The following is a 21,149-nucleotide window of genomic DNA, read 5'->3' as shown; positions in this document are numbered from 1 at the left end:
GGACCCCGGGCGGGATGGTTTGATACCGCTTACTTTGCCCGGCTTGGGTCGTTTGATCCAACCAGTATCCGTACAATTCGACCCGACTCGGTACAAGCCGATCTAGGTCGACCTGAATTTGAAATAGGCCCCAGGCAGGATGGTTTGATATCGTTTGATTTGTTCGGTTTGGATCATCTGATCCAACCAGCATTTACACAACCCAACTTGACCCAGTACAAGTCGACTCGAGTCGACCTGAATCCAAAACGGTTTCTAGCAGGATGGTTCAGTGTCAGCGTGCTTTGCGTGGTCTTGACCATTCGGACTGACCAATATCCACACAACCCGACCCGATTTAATTATGTAGACCCACTTTGGGTCAGTTGGTTTGGTCCCAAACCCGTGCACAAACCTTATATGGGTTGGTCAAAGTCAATCCACGATCGATTGAATTGGGTTGGCCCAGTTTCGATATGACTGATCCAGATATAAACAATTCAACCACCCTTGATGTGATTAGCTCGAAGATAATCCAATTATATAGTTCAAGTTGGTATAATTGGCTTGAACCTAAGTGGTTCGGTCAAACCCGAAATCCGAATATAGTCAAATGGCTTTGCCGCTTGTGTAAAAATAGCATGCATGTAATGTGGTTTGAACCTTCACCACTGGTGTAAATAGTAACTACTATTACCACCAAGTAATGACCAACTTATTTGTTAGTCAATAAATATAAGATTAATGGGTTTAGGCGGGTTGGATTGAGTTAAAGCGAGTTTGGATTGAACCCAATCCATTTAATTTTATATAACTGGGTCATTAATGGGTTGGCGGGTTAAATGGATTGGGTTGAAATTCAACCCAAACCAAACCCAACCCAATCCACCCAATTGCCACCGCTATACATGACATGTATGGGTAAAATTTAATTTGCTCACGAAATAAATGTATAGTATAGAGATCAGATATGGAAAATAAACAATTACATAAATACACCAAAAATTACATTTCACAATTCGAGAAAGCCAACCACCTCTATGATGCCTCTCTTCCCTAATTTTTTGAACTTACATTATATTTCTGATATCATTTTTAAAAAGAATGTGCAAAATAAAGAAATAACGAATATCATATGAATATCCTCATCTTCAATAGTGTGTAATTCCTATGACATATAATGCACAAAATTAAATCATGATCACCTAGGTAACCGAAGCATAAAATGGAATTACCATACCTTAGGCATTGACTTGTGCCCGTACTTTAACCAAAGAATCATCCAACCAAAGATACTAGCATCTATTTTCCCATATGATGGGGACCCTTTTGTTCGGAGTGGCGCGGGGGTAGGGTAGGTGGAAATTAATTTTTAAAATAACAACAATCTCTCGTATCGAGAATGAACCATAATATTTAAAAGAAGGCGTGAGGCATGTAATTATCGTAAAATTTGTGACAACCAGATTCAGCTAGAAAGAATAAGGGAATCCACAAATAACTATTACATAGTAGCGCTCTTCCACTAAGAATTGTAACTAACAAACGGATCACTAAATTGGAAAAGGCAAAAAAATGATCCTCCAAAAAAGTTATAAAAAATATACAAGTAATGTCATGCTAGATAAACAATCCTTAACCAATGGAACTTGTAACCTTGTATCAATGATATGTTAAAAACTAGTTTCTTTTCTTGAAATATAGAACTATTTGCCAGGAAAAAAAAATTGCAAATTTCACTAACTCTATAAATTCTTGCCCGAATTTCTATGCTTATGATGCATTTAAGCATGGTCTGAGAAAGAGGAACCGTACCATAGATTTGCACAAAGAGACTAAAAGGGACACACATAGGTTGCAAGAGAAACAGAGGAACAGTGTTCAGGAAGTACTTTCAATGGATGACCGCGAAGAACCGAGGAGATCATCTCGCTTGTTATCCGAACATGATAGACTATGTACGGTGGATACTTGCACGGGAGATAACAGAAAACCCTAAGCAGACCTACACGGAGAGGGTTATGGTTTATATCTCATATGTGCTGAAGACAAAAATCCACCGGTACTCTTTTTACCCCTTTGCTTAATATCGCAAGATGCCAAGATCGCAAAACAACGATCAAGCGAAAAAGTAAAGTAAAATAATATAAAACACATAAAAACCGATCAAGTGAAAAAAATAAAAAAAAATAGTGTTTGGTTAATTGGCTTACTATACCCTTACTCTCATTAGGGGTGTCAATGAAAAACAGAAAAATCGAAAAGCTGAATCGAACTGAGAAAATCAAATTGTGAAATGTGGTTAACCGAACCGATCGGTTCGGTTTCGGTTTTGGTTCAGAATTTTTGAGAAAAACAAAGGAGCGGTTTGGTTTTCGATTAACCTACAAAAAACCGGCGGTTAACCGAATCGACCAGTATATATATTTATATGTATATTTTATATATATTTTTAATAAATGTCACATATTTTCTAATATATTATATATAAATATATATTCATTACATATAAATATACACTTATATTATATTTATAATGATCTATTTATAGATATATTATATATTTTAAAAATATTTATAATATATTATATATCATTTATTATTTATAATATAATATTATACATATATTTATATAATATATATTATGAATATAAAAAACCAAAATCAGCGGATCGGTAAACCAGTGGTACCGGTTTGATTTTGGTTTGGAGTAATGGAAAAACCGATACCACTAGTTCAGTTTACAAAAAAAGCCATGGTTCGGTTAACCGAACCGTGGACGCCCCTAACTCTCATGCTCTTTTGATAATTGACATTGTCACTAATAGAAAAAAACGAAATATCAAATTTACCCTCAAATTTTTAAAATGAAATCCAATTGATAAAAAATTTCACTACCACCGTCATCACTACATCCATCGTCCACCACCTCAAATCTTTCATAACCTTATTTAGTTCTCGTCGTTGTGCATTTGTCGTATCTCATTGACTCCACCATTGTACTTTTCATTCATAAACATCCTCATTGGCAATCTGTCCTAGGTCTATTATTCCCATTCACGTTAGTCACTAACCAGTAACCACTAAACCCCTCCCTAGCAAACATTAGTTGAATCTAGATCACACGTGGATATATAAGCTACTAGTGGGGACCCGTGCGATGCACGGGATTTATTAAGCAAAGGCTAAATAACAGAAAGGTCATTTACTAAAATACCCATTATAGTTTAATGGATTTACTAAAATCTACCCTATAGTTAGATGACAATGGGTAGGTTTTCACAAAAGGTCAGTTGATTTTAGCTAACCAACTCCTTAACTTTATCAAGTCAATTTGGTTAGCCAAATAGCCTATGATCAAACCGAACCAACTCATGAATACTCATAATTTTAGCTAAATTAATAGTCTTATCTCTAATAATTAACAATAGTTTAATCTTCAATAATTATTGAAAATTTATAGCAAAAATACACAATTATTGAAAATATATTGATGAAAAATACAATAAATATAAAAAATATATTAATTTAGTAAAAATTAGTATAATATCAAATAATAGTTTAATCTCTAATAAATATTAATCAATAAGTTATAACAAAAATACAATAAATACAATGTGAGCTCCGAAAAGCTCATGGGCAGATCAAAAGAGATGGAATCACCACCCATTTTTTTAGAGGAAATGGGCCCTCATTTTTTAAAATTGAAAAACTTGATTTAAGTCTTTGATAGTGACTCCATCCTCCATGGGAAATGCACATAACCAAGAAATTTGGGTCCAAAGGATTGGAAGAGGGAAGGTATTAGGCACCCCTCTCTCCAAGCTACTGTAGTAGCCCAATATGGGAGTTGTTCAGACTCAGTTTCTTTCGAAGCAAAACAGAAATGGTTGTAAGAATTTCTTAAATCTAAAAAAACATGTTTCCAACTTCTCCTAAGACTGATTTTGAGGTGATGTTATCGGGTCTTAGGTACTAATTTCCCTAAGACCATCGCTTCTCTACTTCTATTTTCAGTCAAGAAGAAAATACAAACGATGATTCTCCAATATTTCAGAACATCAAACAACCTAGAAAAACTAAAAAAGACTTACCTTTCGTATGTACCTTATCAAAAGTTTTCTAGCAGTTAAGAGGACTTCAAGCGAAAATTGAGCAAAGCAGAAGCTGGGCTAAGCGTTTCTGGTGTTAAATTTGGAAAATAGGGAATGAGGCTTGAGTTTGGGTTTCAGGGATTTCAGGATTACAAGCATAATGGGTGTATCATAGAAGTTGGGAAACTGCCATCTTTTTCTCCCCTCCTCAAGCTCGAGCTGGGCCTCTATTTATAGAGGAAATGGAGAGAGATGGGTTTGAAACTTGTCCATTATAGTGTCTAGGATTCAACAGAGTTTTTTCACATAAATAAGTAAAGATTATTCAAAGAAATATATCAGTCATGTGATGTCACATGTGAATAGTTTATGACGAAAACTTAATGGTAGGGGAGGTTTTAGACAATTACCAAAAACGATATGGGTACTTTAAGACAATGTAAACAGTAAGGGTGAGTTAGTCAATTAGCTAAGCCATAAGGGTAGTTCAAAAACATTTCCCAAAATATAAAAGCGCTGAAGACCATGCTTGTAGATGTATTGTTTGATGGTATTTGAATCTGAATCCAATGGGGAGATTGGAATATTTACTTTCTATGGATCACTTGCTCATGGAATACAAGACAACTAGAGTAGGCACTCTTTTAGAGATGGGTGTGTGTTTTGAAACCATTTATAAGTTATAAATTTTTATCATAAAATCTTCTACTTTAATCCACACTATAGTAAATTGGATAATTATTATATATGACGTAATAAATGACTACAATAACTTCTCTTAAACTTTGTTGTCCCCAAAATATGTGATGTGGTTTAAACCATGTGATTTCTTCAATTATATAAGAATAGAGCTCAAAGAGGGGTGTCAATTGGACTGGGTTTGGTCCAATCCGATCCAGTCCAATGTGTCCATTATAAATGGACCAGGTCCAATCTAGTCCAATGAATATTTTGGATCATTTTAGACCAGTCCAATTCAATGTCTGGACCATCCAATTTGTTCAAATTTGTTTCGATTTAGATTGGCTTCAACCCAAACTTGTTCCATTGACACCTACATTCTTATCTTATATCAATGGACCAGATATTGGCTTAATCCAACCCAATCCAATATAAATTTAGTATGGATGGACCAGGTCCAATCCAATCGAATAAATATTTTGGACCAGATTGGTCCAATCCAATATGTCTTGTTAGCCCATTCGATCCATCCAAATTGATTTTGGACTGGATGAGGTCCAAAATCTATATTATATAAAGAAAATATTTGTTTTGATTTTGATGTAGGTCATAAAAATTAAATGCGAAATATATATGGTTAATACTCACACATGTATTATTACTAATTAATATATAAAGAAAAATAGAATTAAAATTAATACAACAACCAATACTCTATTCGTGAACAAGTGAAATAGGTCAATGGTTTTCTATAAAAAAAAAGGTCTATGGTTTAATCATTTGGCTTTACAATATTGCGGCCAAATCATTAAGTTGAAAATACTATATAAATATATGTATGTTTGTATTTGAATGTACGCACATGGGAAGGCAATTTAAAATAACACACTCATGTAAATCATGGTATCTAGAAAGCTTTAATTAAGGAAAATTTGACATGAATTAGGATAAATACGAATTACTTGGTTATCATTTGGATAAATACTTAGTCGATTGGCTATTGGTTTTTTAGGTGCCAATAAAGCTGCACATTGATTATCTGAAATAGCTACTTCTCTTCCTAGAGCTTGTACTTGGTTAGTGTGTCATGAGTTTCTTGAATCCATTGTGGATAATAAAGTATCAGAATTGAGATGCTGAATTTGTACTTTTTACTTCAAAGAAAGGAAAAAAATTAAAGAATGAATGAATGAATGGGAAAAAAAGAAGCATTGTCATTGAACATGTGGTAAATTCCACTGTAGTACCATGAATTTTGGGGGTAATGTCAAGTTAATACCCAAACTTTCAAACGTGTCACTGTAGTGTACAAACTTTCAAAAAGTGTTAAGTTGGTCCCTGCCAGTCAGACGGGCATTAACGCACATGTGTAATGACAAAAATCCCCTTTGCGGTGTAAAGAATAGAGGGTGTCATTTTTTTCAAAATGACAAAACTGCCCATGCGTGTAAACCCTTATTCGCTTAGACTAGGCACGGCTTTACACAACCAATGTTTGAAGTTGTAGCATTTTGTTCGCTCATGAATTTGTTGCCAAAAAGGACTTAGCTAGTGTTCCTAGTCGCCGCCAACGAACAAAGGAGTATTTTTTGCTGTTGAGTCACATGAAGTTTGTTTGGGTTTCTATTTATTCACACAATATACATGTTTTTTTTTGCATGATAATACTTAAATGAGAATTTTGATTATTATTGCTCATTTCTTTTCAATGAGGTAATTCAATTATTCAAATTAAGTAAAGTTTTTTTTTTTTTTTTTTTCTTTCCATCCACGAAACCAATGATAGCTATACTTATATATGGGGAACTATGTGAATAGGGGTGTAAACGGTATTCACAAATATGAGTTCGAGTTTGAGATTTGATTTAATCAAATTGAATTTGGATATATAATACAAATTATATAAATAATTTATATATTTTATTTATGTAAATAGAATATTTATATATTAATATACACATTTTTATTAATTAATTAATTAAAACAATTAATTGGTCTAATTTAGATACTGAATTCTCTAATTTAATTTGAATTCACTCTGATTGCACATATAAGTTGAGATTGGAAATTGATGAACATACATGTAGTGGTGAGCAAATGGATAGGTTCTACCTAGAGTTGAATGGAACTAACCTTGAACCAACCCTTCCCAACTTGTTACTAGGTAGGGTTTGGTTCCAAATTATTGGAATCTACCTCCACCTAGGTCGATTCTAGGGTCCAAGGGTTTACCTATCCAATTGACCCAAAGAATTGGCCTTGGTGGAACCGACTTTGGAGTCGAACTTGCCTTGAAATAAATCCCAATACTTTGGGATGTGAAGATTTGAAAATCAAGATTTTAAAGTTAATATATATATATATATATATATATATATATAAATTTAAATTATATTATTATTATAATTGTTGTTGTTTTTATTAAGATTGTGTTTGGAAATGATGCAAATGGTGTGTAAATCCCAGTTCAGGGTAAATTTGCACACAAGTTAACTTTTGCCTATGTTTGGCAACATTACATTTATGCATTGACAATTGATAGAAAACACATTTTCCAATGCATATTTACATTGATAATAGGATGTAAAAGTAGATCAATAAAATAGAAGTAAATTTGCATTCAAGTGGGCTTTTGATAAAAAAAAGGCATATGCTTTATTGGAATTTGTGTTTGCATCCATTAAGCTAAAAGTCTATTTGGTAAAAAGCTAAATTTGTCGGTGCAAAACTAGCCCAACTTTGTAATTTATATAGACCATTTTACATTCTACATATTTGCATTCACACTTATTTGCATCGTAATGCAACCTAAGGCTCAATTTGGAAGGAGTACAAATACAAATATGCATAGTGCAATACCTTGTATTTTGTATTATTTTATATGTATTTGCGCTGTACATATTTGTATTTGTACCATTCCCAAATTGAGTCTAAAAATCAAATTTTTAAAGAACATGTTCCATTTTTGTAAGCAACGAGTTAAAGAAATAATAGGTTTCATGGGTTGACCTTGGAACCACTAATACCAAAACTGACCCTGAAACCAATCTTGATACTTTTGACAAGATAGGTTCCAATTTTTGCCTTGGAACTGAACCAAACCAATCCATGTTAACCCCTACTTACATGTACATGTAGATGCAGTATGCTAGGAATAAACAGAGGATGAATATGTGCTACAAGAATACATGCATGTATACTTATATGTATATATCTATGTCTAATTAGATTAGGAGTATTAAATATATAATATGCATATTCTTTGCACATCCAACATATTTTTATACTTGATATGTGATGAAGGAAGATTTGGCCCGACCTCGTAACCACTCAACACATGGTAGAGGCAACAGCTCGGCCTGACAGTACGCCCAAGGCGCGAGCTCCAAAAGGAGGAACCATCGGTTCGAGCTCCCCAAAAGAAGCCCGAACTCTCCCTTTGACCCCGAGCCTTACGAGGAGCGTAAAGGGCAGCAACCCAAACTGGCCCGCCCTAGGGCAGTTCGAGCCACACCTCTATCTGAACTCAAGACTTCACCTCGCACACCACTCCAGCACTTCGTCTCCAGGACGCCGAACTGAACAACCGTGCCTGACCTGACACCAAAGGAGCCCGTATCCTGAGGCGGCGCACCTGACTGACTTAGGATCTGACACTTGACAGCCGCACTTCAATGGCCACCTACCATCGCCACCTCCAGTCACAGAGACGGCTCCGACAAAGAGAGCATTGGCGGTTGTCTTCCCCAGCAGAGGTGATGACACCCGAACTGGCAGAAGTGCAGAGGTAATGATACCCAACCTGATGATGTGTGGCTCATTGTGACACTAGCAAGTGCACTAGCCGTTCAAGTAATAGAGTAGTGAGTAGAGTATCGTTCTCACGAGGACTTATGTAGCAACTATTAGTAATAAACCAATTTACTGTTATTTGATTAGCTGAAATGTAAAACTAATGAAAAGCTGAAATTAAAACTACAAAGTTATTTCTAGCACATTGGACCAAACACCTTGTATGCAAGTGAGGAGACAGGCTAAAGATGCATAGAAAAATAAATTTAGCAACTAGTTTTCTAAGCAATTCGAGTAGAATAGGATTCAACCTTGGTTTGGTGAAATCCCAAAGCAATGAATAGCCTCTCTCGAGCACATGTTCAATCTATGCATGAGTGACAGTTCTTCTATCTCTAGCAAGAATCTAATCCACATGCATGCATTCAGATCTAGCAATTCTAGGGCTTCATTTTAGCCGGATGATCATCAATTCAGCTAAATGAACACCGACCGAATTGCGCAAGTTATCTCTAACCTTTCACTCATTTCAGCTCTTGATTGGCAAATCTGAATTCTTAGAGTCTTTCTCAAGCACTCTAGGAATTCCAAGAAAGAGGAACAAATCGGCCAGACTGAATTAAAGCTACCAGAATTCTTTCTCAAGTAATTCAGGTATTACAAGTTCATGATCTGAAATCACAGATCTGATTTTAAAGAATAGCAGTTCGGATCTCACTATTTCATGATCTGAATTTACATTTCTGAGATTGGAAAATAGCAATTCAGACCTTGTAAATTCATGATCTGAAATTTTAGATATGAGATTTCAGACTAGCAGTTCGGCCAACAATCCACAATTAAAATTCCAAACAAGAAACTTCAAGATTGAATCTACTTTACTCGAATGAACTTAAAAAACAAATTACAGAATTGAATTTACATAAAACAAGCTTTGATTACAACAAGAAAGGAAAATTTGATGGAGAAATTACATAAATCTTAGCTGAACTCGATTACTAAATGGTGCAGAAATCAAGTGAGGATGAAACCTTAATCTTCAATTGCTTTCTCCCCCTTCGAATTCAGCTTCTTCTTCTCTTGAAGTTGCTTGTTCCTCCTCTCTTCTCCTCTCTTAAGCCTCTCTCTCTCTCTTTTTCTCTCTTAGAATAAGAGCTCAAGGAGAGTTTGAAATCAGATATTGGACCCCTTTTTCCTTGGCCCTCTTCTCCTTTTATAGCCTTCTCCTCATCCCCTTTCCTCCTCTAGAAATTTCTCCCATCTAGAAAGTTCTCTCCTCTAGAAAGTTCTCTCATCTAGAAAGTTTTACAATGCGGTTCCAGATAATTCAGGCTCGATTTTGACCCTAATTCAGTTAGTTTCTATCAAAACTCAAAACATGAAGGTTCTAGAACTTTTCTTTATCTTTCCAACTCATTTTGAATCATCTTAATTAGAGTTCACATGAGAGAGTTATGCCCAAATTACCATTTAGTGCCGAAATTGTCCAGAATTACCCAATTAGCCTTGTTATTCACTTAACGCCTCCTTTCTCTCTTCTAGAAAGTATTCCACCTTTAGACTCCTTGGGCTGCACTTTGGGCTGTTCTTGAGCTGCTCTTGATCTACAAATAGGCCTCCTCATTGCTGGGTCGAATAGGCTCCATTTGAGAGCTTCGGTTGTGCTCTCTCTTTGGGCTTTCCCAAAGAGTGCAGCATGGGTTGCATGGGCCGAATGGCCCTCCTTTGACCTCTCGGCCGGGCCTTGCTCCCAGCTGGGTTGTGTCACCTTCTATTTGGCCTCCTTTAGCATGATTTTATGCTCTTTTTCCCTAGACTTATCCCCTTTGTCAATTTCCTGAAATCAAGCTAAATTGGGGTTAGAATTCACACAAATCAGCATCAAAACCATGCATAAACACCAGAATTTGTATGTAAATTGTGCACGCATCACCTGACAGAAGCTTGGGAGTGAGTGCGTGAAGTGGTTATAAAAGGCTCCTTCCCCCAGAAGGAGGTATGTGATAACTTTGCGCCATCTGGTTTTTTATCTTGCCTTTGAGGAAATACTAACTTGAGCTTTGGAGCACTATCATCGGGTTCTTCCCCGGAGATTACTCGCTTTCTCCTCCGTTTCAGGCACCTTTTGCTCCAATCAGAGGTAGGATCGTTGACAGATAGGACCGATCGGATTGTGCACCATCAATTGGCACCGTCTGTGGGAAATACGCTTCTAAAAGCCCCCCTCTAAAACTCTCAGAACCCCTTTTTTCCAAGAAACCCCAACACTCATGGCTTCTTCCAGCAATGCCGGACGTAGCACGAAGATGAACGCCACCGGGGAACAATTTCAAGTCCCCGTGGTGTGCATCAGACAATTCACCATCCCCCTTTTGATGGATGGGATCCCAAGCCTGAATACGCCACGAACAATGGCGCCTGTGAACCGTCCCGTCATGAACGTCCCTCTTCCTCCTCTCCCTGTCGAGACAACCTTTACCGAACGAACTGTTGTCCCCCTGGCGACTAGCCATAAACAGTTTGATGACTTGATGCAGTGCATGCGGGCAATGCAAGCCCAAATGCAGCAGTTCCAGCAGCATCAACTCCAGCAACACCAAGTACTGAACCACATCTCTCAGTATCACTATCAGCAGCAGTTCCCCCAACTACCTCTGAACCAACCACAGCTTCCACCTTTGCACCCTGCTCCAAAGCCGGTTAAGTCCTCCCCTCAGGGCGGACGCCATCACCGAGGAGAAGCCTCCCAACTTCAGAACCCCCCAAGAGCCAGGCTTCATCCCCGGGCCAGGGGGAAAGAAAAATCACCTCCACCTTGCAGCTCGCCGGTGGGTCGGGAACCTCGCCCGCCAAGTCAACACCTCGGCACTCCAAGTCTGAGCTGCCGCCCACAGAGAACTGATTCAGCATCCTAGCGGCGGACTACCAATAGTTCGGGCCCATCGAGCTCGGCAACACAAAGGCCAGCAGCGCCAATACCAGGCCCACTCAGCAACGAAGACGCCGACAAAGTTGCCAAACTACCACCCGTGTCCTGCCCGAGCTCCGAGGTAAAGAAGAGACAAGCTCGAAAGAGGTAAAAGCTGCCCCTATTCTCTCAGTCCCTTCCCCTCTCTCATCAGAACTCCTTGCAGTCCCCATGCCCAGAGATTTCAAACTCCCCCCTTTAGACAAGTATGATGGGTCCTTCGACCCCAACGACCACGTCGATGCCTTCCAGTCCCCAATGCACCTAGAAAGGGCCAGTGAATCATGCATGTGCGTGGCCTTCACTACCACCTTCAGGGGGGTGGCCCGCACCTGGTACAGGAACCTGGCCCCCGGGTCAATAAGAAGTTGGACCCAATTCGTGCAGGTCTTCACCGCACACTTTGTTACCAGCAAGCGGTGCCCCAGAACGGAGGAAAGCATCTTCAGAGTAGTCCAGAGGGAAGGAGAGTCCATCTGGGGCTACACCAAGCGGTTCAATGATGCGTGCTTGCAGATACCGCGACTGGACCCCATGGTGCAGCTCGTGGCGGCCAAGAAAGGAGTGACACACAAGGAGTTCAAGTGGCACATGGTAGCTAGCCAGCCTGCGACCGTAGCTGAATTCCTCAAGCTCGTGGATAAATTCATGAGAACAGAGGAGGAGATCAACCAAAGGACCGAAAGCGGGATCAAGAAAAGGAAAAAGGAAGGTGATCCCTCCAACCCGGATGACAGAAGAAGGAAATATTTAGCCCGGGAGACGAAGTCGAGCCAATCGTGCCGAGCTCCCTTAGCAGCTCGGACGGACTACAAACCCTTAAACGCGAGGCGGGCCGAGATCTTGATGACGATCAAAGACGCCCTTTACGTAAAATGGGCACCTCGCTTAAAAGGGAACCCAAACGAGAGGAACAAAAACTTGTATTGCAGTTTCCATAGAGATCATGGTCATAGTACCGAACATTGTAATAATCTTCGGGACGAGATAGAGGGACTCATCCGTCGCGGGTACTTGAGAAATTTTGTATAGCATAATAATAATAAGACAGGTCGGCAAGGGGAGCACGGTAAGGATGCCCCCGAGTCCAGCAGTAGGCCGGCCGAACTATCGCAAAGGCAGCCTCCGGAAGAGAGGCCAGTTTGGGGAACCATCCACGTGATAGTGGGAGGTTTAGTGGTAGCGGGTTGTACTTCGGCAGCGGACCGGCCGTCAGTTCGCAAAGCTGCCCGAGAAGAACAGAACCCTCCAAAAGAGGTCGAAGACAGAAGAACCGATTTTCTTCAAGGAAGACAATGCGCGAGGGGTCCACTATCCCCACAATGATGCGCTTGTAATAAAACTAAGGATCAACGACTTCGAAGTCAGGCGCGTACTTGTTGATTCAGGCAGCTTGGCAGACATTCTCTTCAAGTCGACGTTTGACCAGCTTCAGTTGTAGAGAAGCGAGTTGAAGCCCGCAAACACTCCTCTGGTAGGCTTCAGCGGAGAAGAAGTCAAGCCCCTTGGAAAAATAACGGTACCTGTGGAAGTCGACACATGGCCCTGTGCGGTCAGACTCAACCACAATTTCTTGGTGGTGCAACCCCCTCCCCATACAATGCCATAATAGGGCGGCCAATCACTCATGTCCTACGGGCAGTGGTCTCCACCTACTACTTGGCAATGAAGTTTCCTACAGACTTCGGTGTGGGAGTAGCGCGGGGCGACCAGCTTGAGTCCCGCAAGTGCTATGTTGCCGCCCTGAAGGGAAAAACCAAGGTGGCCAACGACCTCGAACTGGAGCGGCCTATGGAGCAAGGCAAAGAACGAGCTTCACCCACAGAAGAAATGGTTGCAATCCCAACTTCAGTTGCGGACCCGGCTCAGACACTATAGATCGGTGCTTCCGTCGAGTAACCCCAACCTTATAACTCACAAACTTAATACTGACTCTATAGTCAGACCCATTAGACAGAAGAAACACAACTTAACTTTGAGTTCACGGTCGATATGCCCGGTATTGACCCCAACCTTATAACTCACAAACTTAATACTGGCTCTGTAGTTAGACCCATTAGATAGAAGAAACACAACTTAGCCCTAGAGCGCTGAAGGGTGGTCGATGAGGAGGTCGAAAAGCTCATCGCAGCATACTTCATAAGGGAAGTTCATTACCCGAGCTGGGTAGCCAACCCAGTGCTGGTAAAAAAGGCAAACGACAAGTAGCGCATGTGCGTCGACTACACCGGCCTAAACCGAGCTTGCCCGAAAGATTGCTTCCCTCTCCCCAGAATTGACCGCCTAGTGGACGCGACCTCGGGACATGAGTTGCTAAGCTTCTTGGACGCCTACTCGGGCTACAATCAAATCAGGATGGACCAGTCCGATGAGGAAAAAACAACATTCATAACCGAGTTCGGCCTGTACTGCTACAAGATCATGCCCTTCGGATTAAAGAATGCTGGCGCAAGACATGGTCGTCAAGACACTGTTTTCGGATGAATTAATACAAGATTTAGATTATGTCTTCCAAATTCTGCGTCGATTTAGCATGAAAGTGAACCCAAACAAGTATGTCTTCGGAGTCACCTCGGGTAAGTTCCTAGGGTACATCGTCAACCAGCACGGTATTGAGGCCAACCCGGACAAGATAAAGGCCATCCTAGATGTGAGACCACCCCAAAAAGTAAAAGAGGTTCAGAGGCTAAATGGACGCATAGCCGCTTTGAGCCGCTTCATGTCCAAGTCGGCAGACCGCTGCCTGCCTTTCTTTAAAGCAATCAAAGGCAAAGGGTTCGAATGGACCTGAGACTGCCAGCTCGCGTTCGACGAGCTAAAGAACTACCTCGCAAATAGAAAAGTTGACATACGCACTGAAAATTGTAGCTCGGAAACTCCGCCCATATTTCTAGGCTCACACTGTCATTGTCTTGACTGATAAACCTCTGAGGCAAGTCTTACTCAAGCCCGAGGCTTCCAGTCGGCTGATGAAGTGGACCATCGAGCTCAGCGAGTACGACCTCCAGTATAAGCCATGAACTGCTATTAAGGCTCAAGCCTTGGCAGATTTTATCATTGAGTGCACGTTCAACCTCAAAGTCCCTAGGTTGGTTGAGCCCGAGATCCCCATTCCGGGTGAGCCTGGAGCTCCCAGACCAATAGAGTCCAAACCCCATGAGGTAGCAGCCAGGGTAGCATCTCTCATAGTTAGGCCAAACTCGAACTGGGATGAGGAGCCTTGAATCCTTCACGTAGATGGTTCCTCGAACCAACAGGGCAACGGAGCTGGAGTAGTCCTGTGCGGCTCGGGTGGCACAAAATTGGAATACGCGCTACGCTTTGAGTTTGCGACATCCAACAACGAGGCGGAGTATGAAGCATTGATAGCCAGGCTGGCCCTAGCGCAAAAGGTAAGAGCGAAACACATAGTGATCTGCAGCGATTCCCAGCTTGTGGTCAACCAGGTTACGGGCAAATACGAAGCACACAAACTAACTATGATCACCTACTTGGCAAAGGTAAAAGAGGCTCTACTCAACTTCTAGTCACACTTCATAAAGCAAATCCCGAGGTCAGAGAACACTGAGGCCGACGTCCTGTCCCAGTTAGCCAGCATCAGTCACAACACCACGACAACCGTGTACATAGAGGACTTACCTCGGCCTAGCATTCTCGGTGGGGCAGAAGAGGTCGCTCTCGTCCTTGAAGCAGAGCCGAGCTGGATCGACCCACTCGCAAGCTTCTTGTTAGATGGGACCCTCCCTGCGGACCGCAATGCAACCAGAAGGGTGCAGCGTTAGACAGCCAAATATGTCATAATAGACGAACGACTGTACCGACGGTCCTACACGCTCCCCTACCTACGTTGCTTACGACCTGCCGAAGCCGAGCTCGTACTCCGCGACACTCATGAAAGTCTGTGTGGAGGACACTTGGGGGGTAGGGCCCTCGCCCAAAAGGCACTTCGACAAGGGTACTACTGGCCAACGATGAAGGCAGAGGCTGTCGAGCTCGTCAGAAAATGCGACAAGTGTCAAAGCATGCCAATAACCACCATCAGCCTGCCACCGACCTCAAGTATCTCACTAGCCCATGGCCCTATGCGTAATGGAGCGTTGACCTCCTGGGGCCATTCCCGCCAGCAACAGGTGGGAGGAAGTTCCTAGTGGTGGCGGTAGATTACTTCACAAAGTGGATAGAAGCTAAACCTCTCGCAATAGTTACAGTTCGAAACGTATAAAACTTCTTTTGGAAGAACATAGTATGTCGCTTTAGGTTACCTCGGGTACTAATCTCCGACAATGGCAAGCAGTTCAAGGACATCAAGTTTCAGGAATGGTGCCAAGATATGGGGATTCGGCAGAACTTCACATCGGTCGTGCACCCGCACGCAAACGGTCAAATAGAAGTGATGAACAGAGCTATCCTCCGTGGACTGAAAGTGCGACTAGACCGAGCTAAAGGGTTGTGGGCGGACGAGCTACCAAGTGTTCTATGGGCTCACCGAACTACGAAAAAAACCGCCATGAGAGAGACCCCCTTTAATCTCACCTACGACACTGAAGCGGTAATCCCGACGGAGATCGAAGTACCTACACTGCGACTAGAAGCATATGACGATTAGACAAATGAAGACGAGTTACGTACCAACCTCGACCTACTGGACGAGGTAAGAAACCTTGCGTACATCCGGACCGCAGCTTACCAGCAAAGAGTAGCTCTGTACTAAAATGCCAGAGTAAAAAGCGAAACTTCCACGTTGGCAACCTTGTTCTCCGTAAGATCATGGCACCCGAGCCCGACGTGGGCAAACTTGGACCGAATTGGGAAGGGCCCTACCGAGTAAAGAGAGTGCTTGGGGGAGCATACGAGTTTGAAACTTTAGAGGGCAAACAAGTACCCCGAGCGTGGAACATCGTTAACTTGAGACGATACTACCTATAGATCACCAAGCGAAGTGGACTAAGATTCACTACCAGAGCCCAAGGGCTAGAATGTCGAGCTAACAAGGACCTCGGCATGGGTAAGCAAAGGCAAAAAATGCTAACCAAAAGCTCAGGCAAAGTGCTAACAGCGAACTAATAGGGACATCAACATCTCAAAGGCCAAGTGTTAACACCAAAATAGGCCGCACAAGTGCAGTAACCTGGGCAAAAAACGGATTGGGCATATGGTCAGTTCGGAAGAAAGAGTGACAACACTTAACCAAAAGAAAATCATTCCATTGCAAAATACTTTGTTTACATTCCAAAAAAAAAAAAAAGAAAACAACAAAAGCGAGCTCACAGGCCCGGAGGTACTTCTTCACCATCAGAAGGCACTTCAACGATACCCAAAGGTCCTGCCTCATCCTCAGAATCCGGTTCACCGTCAGCAGTGTTGGCCATCTCTTGAGTAATGCATGAAGTGGTTGTGGCGCTAATGTCGAGCTCAGGGTATGTATTCCGTATCATCCACCGGCTCAGTTTAAAGCCCCTTCTGTACGAGCCCACCATCAGGTCGTCAAAGCACGACGAGGCGATATAGTCATCGACGACCTTCTTCTTGGCATCCTCGATGCCCTGAGAAAAGATTTCTGTCATCTCCCTAATATCATCTCGAAGGTATTCGACCTGATGTTGCAAGTCTAGCCTCAGGTCCGCCATATGCTTCACCACCACTCCCATGGCCTCAGTGTCTCTCTGAGACCTCGGCAGCCTGGCCTGTGCAGCGCGAGAAGTTGCTTCAGCAGCCTGAGAAGCCACATCGACAGCGCGGGAAGCCTCTTCGGCAGCTCATGCTCGCCTTGAGCTCCTTTCCGCTTGGGCCGCTAAGGCATGGATGGAGGAGTTCACCTACCAAAAGGAAAAATAACGAGTGTTCAAAAGAGCAATCAAGAAAGGTAATGACAAGGAGCCCGACAAGAAGTCGCTGACTTATCACCATGGCATAAGAGGCAGCACGCCTGGCTACATGGTTCAAAGGAAGCTTGGTCTACGCCGCGACCTCCTCAGGGTAAACGACCTCCCTATTTTTTTGAAGAGCGTGGTTCGGTGACAACACGCTCCTGAACTCGCCTTGGCCTCCCGAGACTGAAGGCCTAGCTCGCGTATAAGCAAATTCAGTGTAAGGAAGAGCCCCCGTATAAGCAGCCTCGGCGTAAGGGGCCCCTGCCGCTTCTTGTACTGGAGGGGCCATCTCGGGCTCCCTGGGCGGATCCACTGATGGGTTGCCCGGTACCTCGGGCTCCGCATCTCGGGGCAGTTCGGCATGAGTCCGTTTGGCGACTCGCTTCCTCCTCTTCATGACATGAAATAGGTTTCCACCGTGAGTCTTCTCTGCGGTCCATTGCACCTGCAAAAAGAGCTTGGCATCAGGAAAACGAAAGAACGAAAAGCAAAACAAAAGGCAAGCCTCTGAGCAAGGAACCTACCTGAACTCAGACCGACCTCGATGAGCTTGGCCTCCGTCAGATAATGGTGGCATTTTAGCCCAAGTTGTGCCCATTCCCGGAGGCCCTTTGCCATCTCCCTATCAAGCGTAACACCGGCATCGAGGGCAGCCATCCCCCACTCGGTTTGGAACGGCCACCCCATTGCACTTCGCACCCCGAAGTAGTCCTGTTTCCACACCAAGACCTTGTTGGGAAGATCATGTAAAAGCTTGAACCCTGGGCGAGGAGACAGGTAGTACGCCCGCCTACGCCCGGGAAGGGGACCCGCTTGCTTCTTAAGCATTAGAATGGAAGAAAAGATTTCCAGGTCTAAAGGCAAGATCTGTTCGCAAAAGAGGGAGATAGTCCCCACCAAGTTACGAATAGAATTCGGGTGGAACTGGCCGACGGTAACGCTGAAGTGGTTCATAACCTTGACGATGAAGGGGTGGAAAGGTAGGCGCAATCTAGCGACGAGCTGCTCCCGGAATAGCACGATCTCATCAAGACCGTATTCCCAAGGGAAGTCGCCCGAGGGTATAAAGTAAGTGTACTCCTTAGGCAAGTTGAACTGGGTGATAAGGGAGTAAAGCCCCTTAGGCGTCATAGTCGAGGGCCCAAACTTGTCTAACGTCTGACCTCGACGAGAGGAGGACGCCTAACTACTCGAGGCGACTTGGCCTACGGGTTCGAACTCTTCCTCGAGCTCCTCCTCGAGCTCTACCTCGGGTTCACTAAGGCTGTCGAGGGATGCAACTCGGTTCATAGAACCTGCATCTGACCCCCTCGAAGAACTGTCTGAGCTATCCAAACTAGACATCGGGAGGAAAAGGATACCAAGAAGAAAGTAGACTCACCTAGAAAAAGCAAACGAACTACGGAAACTTGGACGCAAGCTAAAAACTTGGACGCGAGCTAAAACTTAGACATGAGCTAAAACTTGGACGCGAGTTCAAAAAGAAAAAATGCAGGAGAATGGCAATGAAAAGCGATTGGGGTCCCCCACTATTTATACCCACAGTAACCGAAAACCAATGGTTCTGATTGAGGCAAATCCAATGGCCCACGATCGCGCTGACCGCACGTCTCCTAAGACCGAGACGTGACTGGCCGTACGTCTTTTGAAATTGAAGGAGCGCCGACACACGTCTCCCTGCATTAAAGGCGACAGTGGCGCATTTTTCAAATTTGAAATAATGCCCGCTGTCACGTCTCCCAGTGGCGCGTTTTTTAAAATTTGAAATAAATGTGCGCTGTCACATCTTTTAGCATTTATAGATGGATTGGCGCGTTTCCTGACTTTTTGGCGCTTGAGAAACCCAGAAATCTCCTGACAAATGCACACTTTGCGCTATCAGTCAAACCAGTTCGAAGTACGGGTCAAATCCACCTGCCACCTTGCGAACTCTCCGCACCAGGGCAAGCCCCTTAGCGTGAGGAGTGGGGGGCAATTGATGAAGGAAGATTTGGCCCGACCTCGTAACCACACAACACGTGGCAGAGGTAATAGATCGGCACGACAGTACGCCCAAGGCGTGAGCTCCGAAAGGAGGAACCAGTGGTCCAAGCTCCCCAAAAGGAGCCCAAACTTTCCCTTTGACCCCGAGCCTTACGAGGAGCGCAAAGGGCAACAACCCGAACAGGCCCGCCCCAGGGCAGTTCGGCCACACCTTGTTAGACAGTTTTGTATGCCCTTAGCTTCAATCAAAATTGATGTACTTTATGAGTTTATTGTAAATGACTAAAAGTACATATTTGATTCATGTTCCCTTGGTATGTTTCTGTGTATTACCCTTAAACTGGACACTTATTGAGACTCGTGTTAGTTTTGAATGTTCACAGCCAGTGGGTCGGTCTGGGGAGACCTATCCTGACAAGACTGACACTGTGGTGCCGCCAAGTCGGTTGGGGTGGCTTGTCTCAGCTACTGGGGTGAGACCCTAGGCACATACAGTGGGGGATTAATTAAATCTTTGAACTGGACCAGATTTCCAGTATTGCCCTGGACCTTGGAGATTGATGGGCAAAACTGGAAAGTTACACCCGACCCCTAGACTCGATTATGATACTACACTAGGTGTCGGATCGGGCTGTCTTTGATGTACTAATCAGTGAGATCCTTAGCGGGGGTCAAAACCTGGGTATGCTGGGACAATCCGAGGATTCATCTGAGTGGGTGATCATAGTGACAGGATCAGCCCCTTTGTCGGACAAAGGTAATGATCGGGGATGCACTCTCACTGCTGGAAACCAAGACTGCCGGCAGCCGATTTCAACCATTGAAATTTGTTTTGCAAAATATATTTTATATGAGATATAAAAGTATATATATTATGGTTTCTAAAATGTTTGCAAAAGGGTTTTAATTCCCGGGATCCATATAAGTGGAGAGTGCAACACTGTTCCTTGCAGCCGAGGGAGGGGTCCTCTCTTGTCGGGCAGTGTATGATCATTATGGGCTGAGAGGTTAAGTGTAAGACCATTGAGGATAATACCTGATGGGCTAATCTTGCATCTGCCCACAATCCCTGGGTGTTACAAGGTGGCTTGGCCCAGGGACCACTTAGGGTAAGTGTTGGGCCCATAGAGCCCATTTGATGGGTTTCAGGGGGTGCACTGTCTTTAACAGTGTATTCGACCAGGCATTGTAACAAAGGTTCAAGATCTGGTTCAGATCTGGTTCAGTTTAAAGGTTCAAGATTTATCCTTGAAAATATGATTTTCTAAATAGGGAATGTGATTCCCAGTTGAAGGGAGAGAAAATTTTTTGAAATTCGCCCCTTATTCCGCAATCTTTGGGCGTCCATGTGATGGATTTCTCAACCCTTCACACCTCTATTCGAACTCAAGACTTCACATCACACACCACTCCTGCACTTCATCTCCAGGACGCCGAACTGAACAACCGTACTTGGCCTGACACCAAAAGAGCCCGTATCCTGAGGCGGCGCACTTGATTGACTTAGGATCTGACACTTGACAGCTACACTTCAACGGCCACCTGCCACCGCCACCTCCAGTCACAGAGACGACTCCGACAAAGAGAGCAGTAGCGGTTGTCTGACCCAGCAGAGGTGATGACACCCGAACTGGTAGAAGTGCAGAGGTAATGATACCCGACCTGACAGGAGCTTGGGAGTGAGTGTGCGAAGTGGTTATAAAAGGCTCCCTTCTCCCCCAAGAAGGAGGTATGTGATAACTTTGCACCATCATGTTTTTTTATCTTGCATTTGAGGAAATA

Source organism: Nelumbo lutea, chromosome 1 (assembly GCF_056320005.1).
Source record: "Nelumbo lutea isolate HS-2025 chromosome 1, American lotus-T2T, whole genome shotgun sequence".
In the NCBI taxonomy this organism is placed as follows: Eukaryota; Viridiplantae; Streptophyta; class Magnoliopsida; order Proteales; family Nelumbonaceae; genus Nelumbo; species Nelumbo lutea.
The sequence above is the reverse complement of the archived record's forward strand: the minus strand, read 5'-3'. Positions refer to the sequence as shown.